This window comes from Stegostoma tigrinum, chromosome 10 (genome assembly GCF_030684315.1).
Source record: "Stegostoma tigrinum isolate sSteTig4 chromosome 10, sSteTig4.hap1, whole genome shotgun sequence".
In the NCBI taxonomy this organism is placed as follows: Eukaryota; Metazoa; Chordata; class Chondrichthyes; order Orectolobiformes; family Stegostomatidae; genus Stegostoma; species Stegostoma tigrinum.
Window position 1 is genome coordinate 62244906 of NC_081363.1, and position 12062 is coordinate 62256967.

Here is a 12062-nt window from a genome sequence, read left to right on the forward strand (position 1 = left end):
GGTCCATTAAATGCATCCTATTCACATTGGATATTGCTGCTTTCATTTAAGAGCTATTGCTCATGCTGATTTTCTCATGAAGCTTATTACAAGCATGGGCAATGTTTTCCTTGCAATTTTACATTTTTGACTCATTATTAAAATATCTCTGAAAGATTCTACTGGAGACATGACTCCCATATATGTGTCCAACATTTTAATAACGGGTAGTATACTAAAATGTAGCCAGTAAATGTTCGACCATAAGAGAATAACAAAAGTGAAAGGCTCCAGGAGACATCTCGCCTCGAGAAGAGTTAAATATCATTCAAACTCCCTTGATGAGTATTTTGTGTTTTTAATTACATTCTTTTGCCAGCTTTTAAGTTGGACATAATTAAAGTAGAATCTTCCATTGCAGGAGGTTGTTAAGGTGTTTCAAAACATGCAGTTTGCACTGCAACAATATGGTGCCAGATCATGTAAGCAATGCTGTGGTGTTACAGACCAACATGTTGTCTTGCTGTTACTGATCTATTGGGAAACAGACTGGATTCCTATAATGGAAAATATTGATATAGTTGTTAAAGCTTGCGGTCTGCTACAACATTACTTAATTATACTTAAAATCATCACTCATTTACAGATTCTAGTCAAATTGGATGAATGCCATCCTTTTGAAAAATGATGCAACCGTCTGCAAATACTTGTGATTACTATTATAATTTTACTAAAACGTCATGTTTCTCAGCATTTAGCACATCAAAAACACAGATCTTTTAATAAAGTTATGTTTTAACTGCACTGAGCTGTAACTTTACACGACATAAATTGAATGGTGTTTTATCAAAAGAAATTTGAAATGGCTGAGGAAGCCTCTGAATTGTACCTAAACACTACTCAAAACTACAATAAAATAACTTCAGAATAAAAGCAAAATTCTGCAGATTTGATTTGATTTGATTTGCTTTATCATTGTCACATATACCAAAGTACACTGAAAAGTTTTGTTTTGCGTGCAGATCATAAGATACAAAGATCATTGGGTGATAGAACAGAACGAGGAATACAATGAGAGAGATATAACAAGGTGTCGAGCTGGATGAACACAGCAGGCCAAGCAGTATCAGAGGAGCAGGAAAGCTAACGTTTCAGGCCTAGACCCTTCTTCAGAAATGGGCGAGGGGAAGGGGATTCTGAAATAAATAGGGAGAGAGGCAGAGGCAAATCGTAGATGGATAAAGGACAAGATAGGTGGAGAGGAGTCAGACAGGTCAAAGAAGCGGGGTTGGAGACAGTAAAGGTGAGTGTAGGTGGGGAGTTAAGGAGGGGATAGGTTAGCCCAGGGAGGACGGACAGGTCAAGGAGACGGGATGAGGCTGGTGGGTAGGAGGTGGGGGTGGGGCTTAAGGTGGGAGGAGGGTATAGGTGGGATGAAGGACAGGTTAGAGAGGCGGGGACGAACTGGGCTGGTTTTGGGATGCAGTCAGTGGAGAGGAGATTTTGATCCCCTTGGGCTGCCGGGTTCCCAATTGAAATATGAGGAGCTGTCCTTGCAACCTTCAGGTGGCATCATTGTGGCACTGCATACAATGGAATACAATGATACAGCTGCAAAGAAAGTGCACGAGGTGCAGATGTTAAAATCCAAAATTAAAACAGAAACTGCTGGAGAAACTCTGCAGGTCTGTGAACATCCGTGGAGGGAGAAACATTTCAAGTATGATGTCTACTTAGAACTGAAAGAGATTGGAAAATTACGTTTTTTTTAAAAAAGTATTATATACAGAGGGCAAGGAGGAGCAAGTGGAACAGGCTGTGAAGCTGCTCAGAACCAAACACCACTCTTTTAATAGTGGGGAAGGGAAGATAGAGGTGTGAAAAGGGCGTAAATAAAGGTATCAAAAGAAGAAAATAGGCCCATTCCAATAGGAGCAAAGTTAACAACAGGCAAACAAAACACACTGTGTGTGTGAGGGAAGAAAACACAGTGTGGAGTTAGAGGAACACAGCAGGCCAGGCAGCATCAGAGGAGCAGGAAAGTTGACATTTTGAGTCAGGTCCCTTCTTCCCATTTCTGAAGAAGGGTCCTGACCTGAAACATCAACTTTCCTGCTCCTCTGATCCTGCCTGGCCTGCTGCGTTCCTCCAGCTCCACACTGTGTTATATCTGACTCCATCATCTGCAGTTCCTATTATCTATGTATGAGGGCAGGTTTTGTCGGGTTGGAGGATCTAAGAAAAATGGACAATATAAAGATCATGCTGTGAAGTTGTGGAATTCAGTATTGAGCATAAGAGGCTCCATGATACTCCTGTCATTGCCTTCAACCACGCTGAATCCATTTCTCTCCACATGGCCTCCATCCCACAATATCCCCACATACCTTCTTGCTGTTTCAGCCCCTTGAAGCTTCACAACTGGAACCTCCCTGTGATGGGACCCAGAGACTGACTGGCCAGCAGGGCCAAGCAGCACAGGACTTCAGGAGCAAGGTGCCTGACTGAAGAAGCTTGCCAGTCAGCGCTTTATAAGCCTAACTAATGTCTGCATGACCCCGTGAGCTTTCTCACACAGGAAGGTAGGGACTTGGTTGCTGCTGAAGTTCCCACTTTCACACTTTGTGTACAAGGAACTACCTGTTAGCCACATCATATTCACAGAATTAAACTTGCAAACATGACTCAAGACACCTTTCCTGGATGTGTCCTGCCCACCAGGAAGGTGGAAGTAAAGGAGTTTACACTTGGGAGGAGTGGCCTTGTGAGTTTTAAACTAGACTTTGGACCCCATGAAACTAAATTACATGAGGTCAAACGCGGACAAGGAAACCTGCTGGCTACACCTGTAGTCTTCCCTTGGCTGATGTATCATGACTCCCTTATGTTGAATACCACTTGAAAGAAGCATCAAGGGCATGACATAAGGCTGAATCTTTTGTAGCTAAATCAGTCAGCGTCCTGACTGTAGCCTCTCCTAAGGTTCCCAGCATCACAGATGTTAGTATTTAGCCAATTGGATTCACTCCGCATGACAACAAGAAACAGCTTGATGGTACTAGACATTGTAAAGGCTATGGGCTCTAACATTATTCCAGTGTCAGTAATGACTTGTGCTGCAGAACCAACTCCACCCCAAACTGTTCTAAGACAACACTGGCATCTACATGACAATGGGGAAAGTTGCCCAGGTTTGTTCTGTTCACAACAATCAGGGCAAATACAATCCAGTCAATTGCTACCCCATCAATGTACTCTCAATTATCAGCAATGTGATGGAATGTGGACAAAGTGTGACCAAGTATACTTACTCACCAATAAGCTGGCCACTGATACACAGTCAGCTTTGCCCAGGACCATGTAGCATTATCCCTCATTCCAACTATGACCAAATTTTGGAGAAAGTGTAAAATTCTGGTCGTGATGAGAGTATGGCTGCCCTTACATCAAGGTGTTTGATCGTGTGTGACATCAAGACCCCCTAACAAATTGGTCATCGGTGGGAATAGGGGTGGGAGTCTCCACATTGAAACCACACTTAACACAAAGAAAGATGCTTGTGGTTGTTGAAAGCCAGTCACCTCAGTTCCATTTCATTTCTCAGCTGCAGGAGTTCCTCAGGGTTGTAAGCTAGACACAACCATCTTCAGCTGCTTCATTAATGACCTTGACTCCTTCATAAGATCAGCAGTGATCACATTTTCTGATCATTTCAGAATGCTAATTTTAATTTACAGTTCCTCAGAAAATAAAGAAATCCACTTCTACCTGGACAACATTTAGCCTTATAAGACAACTAAAAACTGCAGATACTGGAATCTAGGGTAACAAACAAGAGGCTGGAAGAACACAGCAAACCTGTGTCATGAAGAAGGATAATAGCCGAAATGTTCACTGCTCCTTTCCTTCAGATGCTGCCTGTGTTCTTCCAGCCTCCTGTTTGTCAACATTTTGCCTTAGATTGATAAATGTCAAGTAATATTCATATCACAAAAGTATTAAACAATGACTATCTCCAAAAAGACAGAATCCAACTGTCTCCTCTTGGCATTGCTATATTTCCGCTATCAACATATTGGGGTTTCTACTGGCTAGAAACTGAACTAGATCAGCCATATAAATAATGTGGCTACAAAAGAGGCTAGACTTTTGGAATTTTACAAGAATTAACTCATTTCCTGACTTTCCAAAGGCTGTCACCGTTTTCAAGGCAGAAATTGGGAATGTAATAGAATACTCCCCATTGGCCTGGATGAGTGCAGCTCCAGCAACACTCAAGAAGCTCGACACTATCCAGGACCATTTGTTTGGTACTGCATCCACATCTTAAATATTCACTTCCTTCATCACCAATGCATAGTGACAGCAATATATATCATCTTCGAGATGTTCTGCAGCATCACATTAAGGATTCTTGGATAGCTGCTTCCAAACTTTTAACTTCTTTCACATAAAAGAGCATGAACAGCAGACATCTGAGCACCCTTTAAGTATTGCATTATCCTAAAATACAAAAGTATCACTGTCTTTTCATCGTCACTGGGGCAAAATCCTAGAATACCATTTCTAACAACACATGAATGTACTTGCACCACATCAAATGCAGTGGATCAAGAATGTGATCTACCAACACCATCTCAAGGGTAATTTGGGATTTGTATCAAATGATGGCCTTGTCAAGGATGCCTAGATCAGATGAGCCAATAATAATAAGCCTGAAGCTTATTTTCCTCTCCTAGCTTGAAATTTTTATCGACTTTGAAAAAGATGCTTAAGCTATTTTTGTAAACTTGTGCCTATTTAGTATTAAAACATGTGAGGCCACCTTAAACAAATATGAGTACCTTACTATTTTCAGATTTAACAGTTAAATACTGTTCCCAATTTCCAGGTTTTAAGCTATCATTTTTACTTTACTTCCATTCACATTCAATTAAATCTGTGTCAGTAAAAGTGTACCAAACTGAAGAATGAAAAGCTGAAGTCCATTTAATGGTGAATTTTACCACGTCAGATCCTCTAAAGGAATTTATTTATGTCAATTCCACACTAAGCTATTTTAAGTTCATCTTGGCACATGCTTAGCTGGACTCATTTTGCAACAGCTCCACTGTTTACGATTGACTGGTCAAATCACAGAATATTTGTCTCCTGAGAAATGGAACTCAACAAAGACTTGTGTTTTCTGACCTTGTGCTGAGCAGCTGAAAGATTGGTGTAATCTCACGGTTCACTGCTTCTGCAGTTAGTTCTATATTAGACAGAACACCTGGGTATTGCAGTCACACACCTGAACGTGAAAATGTCCAATTCTGAAAAATCTGCCTTGATCTTTTGCTTTATTGATCAACCTCGAAAGTGGCTGTACATTGATAGCCCAAAAGCCCTGCTGCATCGCCACAAATCTGGAAGGATTGTTGTTACAAGCAGTTGTGGTTTACATACAAATGTATGAATTAGGGGCTGCAGCAGGCCACTCAGCCTCTTGGGTTTGCTGTGCCATTCAGTAAGAGTGTGGCTGATCTGCTTACTCCACACGTCTGCCTAACCCTGTTAACCTTTCACTTCCTTGGTAATGAAGAAACTTTCTCCCTCTGCTTTGAAGATATTCAAGATGACTGCTTTCACTCCTTAACTGGGCAACACCTTATTTTTAAACAATGACCTCTACTTCTAGATACTCCCAAAAGAGTAACTGTTCTTTCTACATGCATCCTGCCAAGATTCCTCACGGTATTGTACAACTCTGTCAAATCACTTTTTACACTTCTCTTCTAAACTCCAGTTGTCACAAATGTAATCCACCTAACTTTTCCTCATGGGACAATTCTAAATGCTAGTTTAATAAATCTTCTTTGAACTGCTTCCAATGCATTTCTACATCCTTCCTTAAAGAAGGGAATCAATATTGCAAACAGTACTCACCAATGACCTGTAGAACTTAAGTATAACCTCAGAGATAGCAGGAATTGCAGATGCTGGAGAATCTGAGATAACAAGGTGCAGAACTGGATGAACACAGCAGGCCGAGCAACATCATAGGAGCAGGAAAGCTGATGTTTCGGGCCTGGACCCTTCTTCAGAAAAAATGATTTTTTTCTGAAGAAGGGTCTAGGCCCAAAACGTCAGCCGTCCTGCTCCTCTGATGCTGCTTGGCCTGCTGTGTTCATCCAGTTCTGCACCTTGTTATCTCTTAAGTATAATCTCCCTATTTTTGCATTTAATTCCCTTCACATTAAACATAAACATTTTATCATCTTTCCTAATTATATATTGTACCTCATGCTTTTGCAATTCTGCATTACAGCACCCTGATCTCTCTACATCTCAGAGTTTAACAATCTTTCACCGTTTTGATAATATACTTATTTTTTATTCTTTTGTCAAAATGACAGTTTCACATTTACCTGTATTATAGATCATTTGGCACATCTTTGCCTATTCACTTAACCTTCATAACATTCTTACGTTATCTTCATACCTTACTTTACTACCTTTATTTGGTCATCAGCAAATTTAGCAATCATACCTCTGGTCCTAAATTAAAAATGAATGAACTGTGGATGCTGTAAATCAGGAACAAAAACAGAAATTGCTGGAAAAGCTCATTAGGTCTGGCAGCATTTGTGAAGAAAAAATCAGAGTCAACGTTTCGGGTCTGGTGACCCTTCCTCAAAACTCAGCAACTTCTGTTTTTGTACGTCTGGCCCTTGTGACTTATATGCAGTTGAGGCTTCAAGTCTCATCCCTGTGGCAGGCTATTCATTAGCAAAAAGTGACCTTTGTATGTCTACATTATTTCCTATAAACTAGACACTTCTCTTCATGCCATTATGTCACTCTCCGTACTGTGAATTTTATTTTCTGTGTAAACCTTTGATATGGCACATTTTCAGATACCTTCTGCAAATCTAATTTATATATTAATACAATTTCTAAGAGTCAGCTAGTATAATTTTACACTAAAGTCTCAGAATGTAAATTATTTATTTAAAATTGAATGTCATTGTAAAGGGTCAAACCAAGTAAAGTCTTCACTACCCATACTGCCTGTACATGTGGCTGCCTATGCTGGGCAAATAGTGATAATATCGAGCATTATCATTGAATTCATTTTGTTTTAAAAAGTACCATTTAAACAGATCAATCACCCTGGCTAATACAGAAAATACTTTGTAGAAGCGCGATTAGATACTTTTCATTATTCTAATGAGGAACTGACCGCCTTGATACAGTAATGCAAAATTTTCCAATAAAAGAAGAATCCATCTGACACAAACCCTGGCTGGTGAAAGTAAGTTAAACCTCCTTCAATTCACTTTTATTGTTTTAGAAGCAGCTGACAGAAGTTCCTCGAAGTCTCCACTTTCTGACTCTTCTGCTTTCTAATAATTGATGGAGATTAGAGGCATTTGTTTATGAAGATGTTGACCCCAATTGTCTAAATGATTATCCAATATAGAATGTCAAGAGAAACAGTATAACCTACCAAGACACGCACTAGTTTTATTGATGAGAGGTTTGGGCTGACTCAGCCACTGACTCAGCCAGCATTTACCAACACCTAACGGCCCTTGAGTAGATGGTGATGAGCCACTTCTTGAGTTGTTGCAGTTCACGTGATATAGGTACACCCACAATGCTGTTAAGGACGAAATTCTAGGACGTTCAGCCATTTTGACGTGTCATCAATAGGAAGTACTGTACCTATGGAAGGTTGTGTGGGTCCAGGTCCAACTCCAAAGATTTGAGCACATATTCCAGGCTGACACAACATTACTGAACTGAGGGAGTGTTGCATTTTTGCAAATGAGGTGTTTTGGGTAAAATTTTCAACTAAGTCCCAACTGTGCTCTCAGGGGGATGTAGAAAAATCATTGCACTATTTTGAAAAAGTTCTGAAGAGTTCGCTCCAGAACCCTGGCCAATATTTTTTCTTCAGTCAATGTCACAAAATCAGATAATTTGTTCATTTATCTAATTGCTATTTGTTGTGTTCAAGTTGAATGCCACATTTCTTACATTTACAGTAACTCCACTTCATAAAATACTTCATTAGCAGTAATGCACTTTTGCATATTCTGAAGGTGGGAAGGGCACTATGTGACTACAAGTTGTTACCTTTTTTGTTATTTGTTCATGGCACATGGGCATTGTTGGCTGGCCAGCATTTTATTGCCCTAGCCTTAATTGGCTTAGGTGGCGAGCTGCCTTCTGAAACTGCTGCAGCGCACAATGCCCTTAGGGTGGGAATGGCAGGATTTTAACCTGGTGACAATGAAGGAATGGTGATATATTTCCTAATCAGGATGGCGAATGGCTTGGAGGGGAACTTGCAAGTGGTAGTGTTCCCATCTGTCTGCAGCCCATGTTCTTCTAGATGGAAGTGGTTGTGGGTTTGGAAGGTGCTCCGCGAAGATCTTTGGTGAATTTTTGCAGTGTATTTTGTGAAAAGTGCATACTAATGCTACTGAGCATGAGTGATGGAATGCGGCTTATGGATATAGTATCAATCGAGGGGGTTACTTTGTCCTCGATGGTGTCCAGTTTCTTGAATGTTAATGGAGCTGCACTCATCCAGACAAATGGGAAGTATTACATCACATGCCTGACCTGTGCTTTACAGCTGGTGGACAGACTTTGGGGAGTCAGGACGTGAGTTGCTTGCTGTGGTATTCCTACCCTCTGACCTGCTCTTATAGCCACTGTGTTTATGTGATGAGTCTAGTTGAGTTTCTGGTCGATGGTAACTCTGAAAATGTTGTTAGTGGGGGATTCAGTGATGGTAACACCATTGAATGTCAAGTGGTGGTGGTTAGATTACTTTTTATTGGAGATGGTCATTGTCTGGCATTTGTGTAGCACGAATGTGACTAGCTATCTGTCAGCCCACACCTGGATATTATCTAGATCTTCTTGCATTTGGACATGGACTGCTTCAGCTTCTGAGGAGTCACAAGTGGTGGTGAGCATAGTGCAATCATTGGCCAACATTCCCACTTATGACATTATGCTGGAGAGAAGGCCATTGATGAAGCAACTAAGATGGTTGGGCCTAAGGACACGACCCTGAGAAACTCCTTCATAGATGTCCTGGAACTGAGAAGACTGATCTCCAACAGCTTTGACCATGACTGCCTTCCTATGTGCCAGATATGACTCTAACCAACAAAGAGTCTGTCCCTGGTACCCATTGATTCCAGTTTTGCTACAGTTCCTTGATGACAAAATTGTTCGAATGTAACTTTGATTTCAAAGGCTGTCACTGTCACCTCACCTCTGGAATTTAGCTCTTTTGTCAATGTTTGAACCAATGCTGTAATGAGGTTAAGAGCTGAGTAAAGATAACAAAGTGTGGAGGTGGATGAACACAGCAGGCCAAGCAGCATCTCAGGAGCACAAAAGCTGACGTTTCGGGCCTAGATCCTTCATCATCTCTCTGCTGAAGGGTCTAGGCCCGAAACGTCAGCTTTTGTGCTCCTGAGATGCTGCTTGGCCTGCTGTGTTCATCCAGCTCCACACTTTGTTATCTTGGATTCTCCAGCGTCATCAGTTCCCATTATCACTGATACAAGAGCTGAGTAACCCTGGCAGAACGCAAATTGGGTGTCACTGAACAGTTACTGCTGAGCAGTTGCTGCTTGATAGCACTGTTGATGACGCCTCCCATCACTTTACTGATGATCGAAAGTAGCCTGCTGGGGTGGTAATTGGCCGGGTTAGATTTGTCCTGCTTTTATGTACAGGACATATCTGGGCAATTTTCCACATTCCCGGATAGATGACAGTGTTTTCAATGTACTGAAAAAGTGAGGCTAGAGGAGAGGCAAGTGGAATGCAATTCTTCAGTATTATTGCCAGACTATTTTCAGGCTCCAGAGCCTTTGATATATCCAATGCTTCCAACCATTTCTTGACATCACAAGGAGTCAGCTGAATTGGCTGAAGACTGGTATCTATATTGGTCGAGCAGGGGTCTAGGCCTGAAACATCAGCTTTTGTGCTCCTGAGATGCTGCTTGGCCTGCTGTGTTCATCCAGCTTCACACTTTGTTATCTTGGTATCTATAATGGTAGGTCAGCTGGAGGAGGCTGAGAGGAGTCAAACACCTGGTACCTCTGGTTAAAAATTGCTTTGGAAGCTTCAGTTTTATCTTTTGCACTATTAACATAACATCTACTTCACTTGTCTATAACTAGAAAGATCCACTCTTGGAAACCAATATGACTGTATTGCTACTCCAGCTGATCAATGCAATGATTGTTAACAAGACTATTGTATGTTTCATCAATAACACAACAGTGGAACCGTGCAAGGCAGATAAATAATATTCGCACAAACAGACTTGCCATTAACTTGGATATTGACAACACTGGTTATAGATTTCCCTGTAATCTGACTTCTTCGTGAATCGACAAACTTCTAAGTATCGACATCACAAACCAATACAGTTCCTGCTGTGCAATTTAAGTCTCAGTTATTCATGTACTTAAAAAATCTCACGCTCTTAAAATTCAATCTGCATAATTATACAATGTCCACTGAAAAAGCTGTAACCTCAGAGTTGCAATTTAATCTGGAGTTCATAAAATCTACATAACGTGTTTACCTTAATTTGTATAATGAAACATTGAGAATCAGGTTATAGCTTTACAGCTCACATCCTATTCTGTGCAACATCTAGAAATCAATATCTAGAAATCAAATAAATAGAATAATCGGACATGAATTTTACAACTGACGGCTTCAATCCAGTAACTAAGTCTAAGGTGATGTGAAATTTTTAAACCTAGTTTGTGAACATAAATATTTAATGTCTTTACCAAAATATCCCTTCACTTCTGCTGTCATGTACTTCCAATTTGGGTTTTAATTTCTTGTTTCAGCCTTCTCGAGGCTTGAACAATGAGGTATAAATTCATATCTGCTAGGTGAGCCAACAGTTACAGAGGACACACAGTTCAATTTCCTCCATCCACATAACTGAGTACCAAATGATGCATTAACCACAGAAAGAGATCCCATAACTATTCAGATTTCAGTAATCGATTACAATCTGTTCTTCAATTAACTATACTAAATAATTTACAAATGATAGATTTTGCGTAGGTATGTGTCAGTTCCCCCTGTGACTTTCATTTAGTAGTTAGTTGTTTAGTGTTGATACAAGAAGTTGCATTTATAGATTTATTACATTTTTAGTGGGGGAACATATTTAATTTAAAGTATTATTACATGACGAGTTGATTCAATGTTGCCCTTGATTTTAAGTAATATTGGTAGTTTTGTTGCATCACAAAAGAGGACTAATCAAATCCAGATTTGGAATGTAATCTGCAAAAGATCATTTAATTTGCCACAGAAATAGATTCACGTTTTGGCTGCCTAGTTTCTTGAGAGTGTGAAAATTTGAAATTCCAGGTATTGGTATGTGCTGAACACTGACAAATGCAAAGCCTCTGGAAAAATATAACTATTTTACTCAGTCTTGCAGGTAATGCTGTAAGATTTGTTTTCATACATATCCTCAGTCTTTAAATCCCAGTGAGGCAACAAGGGAGACATCGAATGTCCAGGAATCTGCTTTAAATTCAAAGGTACTTTTGGGTGAAAAATACCAATTTTAACTCCAATTTTGTTTGTTTAATTATTTTGCCAAGTTATTGGATAATTCATCTTAGACTACTTGAATTAGGAGTAGACTATGCTTCAATATTGTTTAAGTACAACAAATTACAATATGGCTATGCATCTAGTTGGAGGGAGGTTACTAAAGGAATGAATGGCAGAATAAGCAATTCCACTCCTGACAGTAGAATAAATTATGCAAATGATCACATTTGTTATTCAGCAATCTACCCTCACACTTGTGGTATAAATACCAACATACTGTGAGTTCAATACATTAGTATTTAAGTTGCATAATAGGTGTACTCGTAGCATCTGCCGGAAACTGAGAAAACATAGAGTGCAAATGTTTTAGAATGCAAAGAAAATGTCAGATCAAACAGTGTTTTAAAATTCAAGCACACATTGACTGCTGTGATATTATTAAACACGAATGACTACCACATCTCTGATTC

The 12062-nt window shown here is 39.9% G+C and overlaps 1 protein-coding gene and 1 long non-coding RNA gene across 3 annotated transcripts in view; one reads left to right on the top strand and one right to left on the bottom strand.

The window, feature by feature from the left end:
* prkd1 (protein kinase D1) overlaps positions 1–12062 on the top strand; it is a 323251-nt gene that overhangs the window by 244735 nt on the left and 66454 nt on the right. The gene's annotated exons all lie outside the window — the stretch shown is intronic.
* The window catches only part of LOC132210059 (uncharacterized), an 86954-nt gene that overhangs the window by 48041 nt on the left and 26851 nt on the right, over positions 1–12062 (bottom strand). The window lies entirely within an intron of this gene.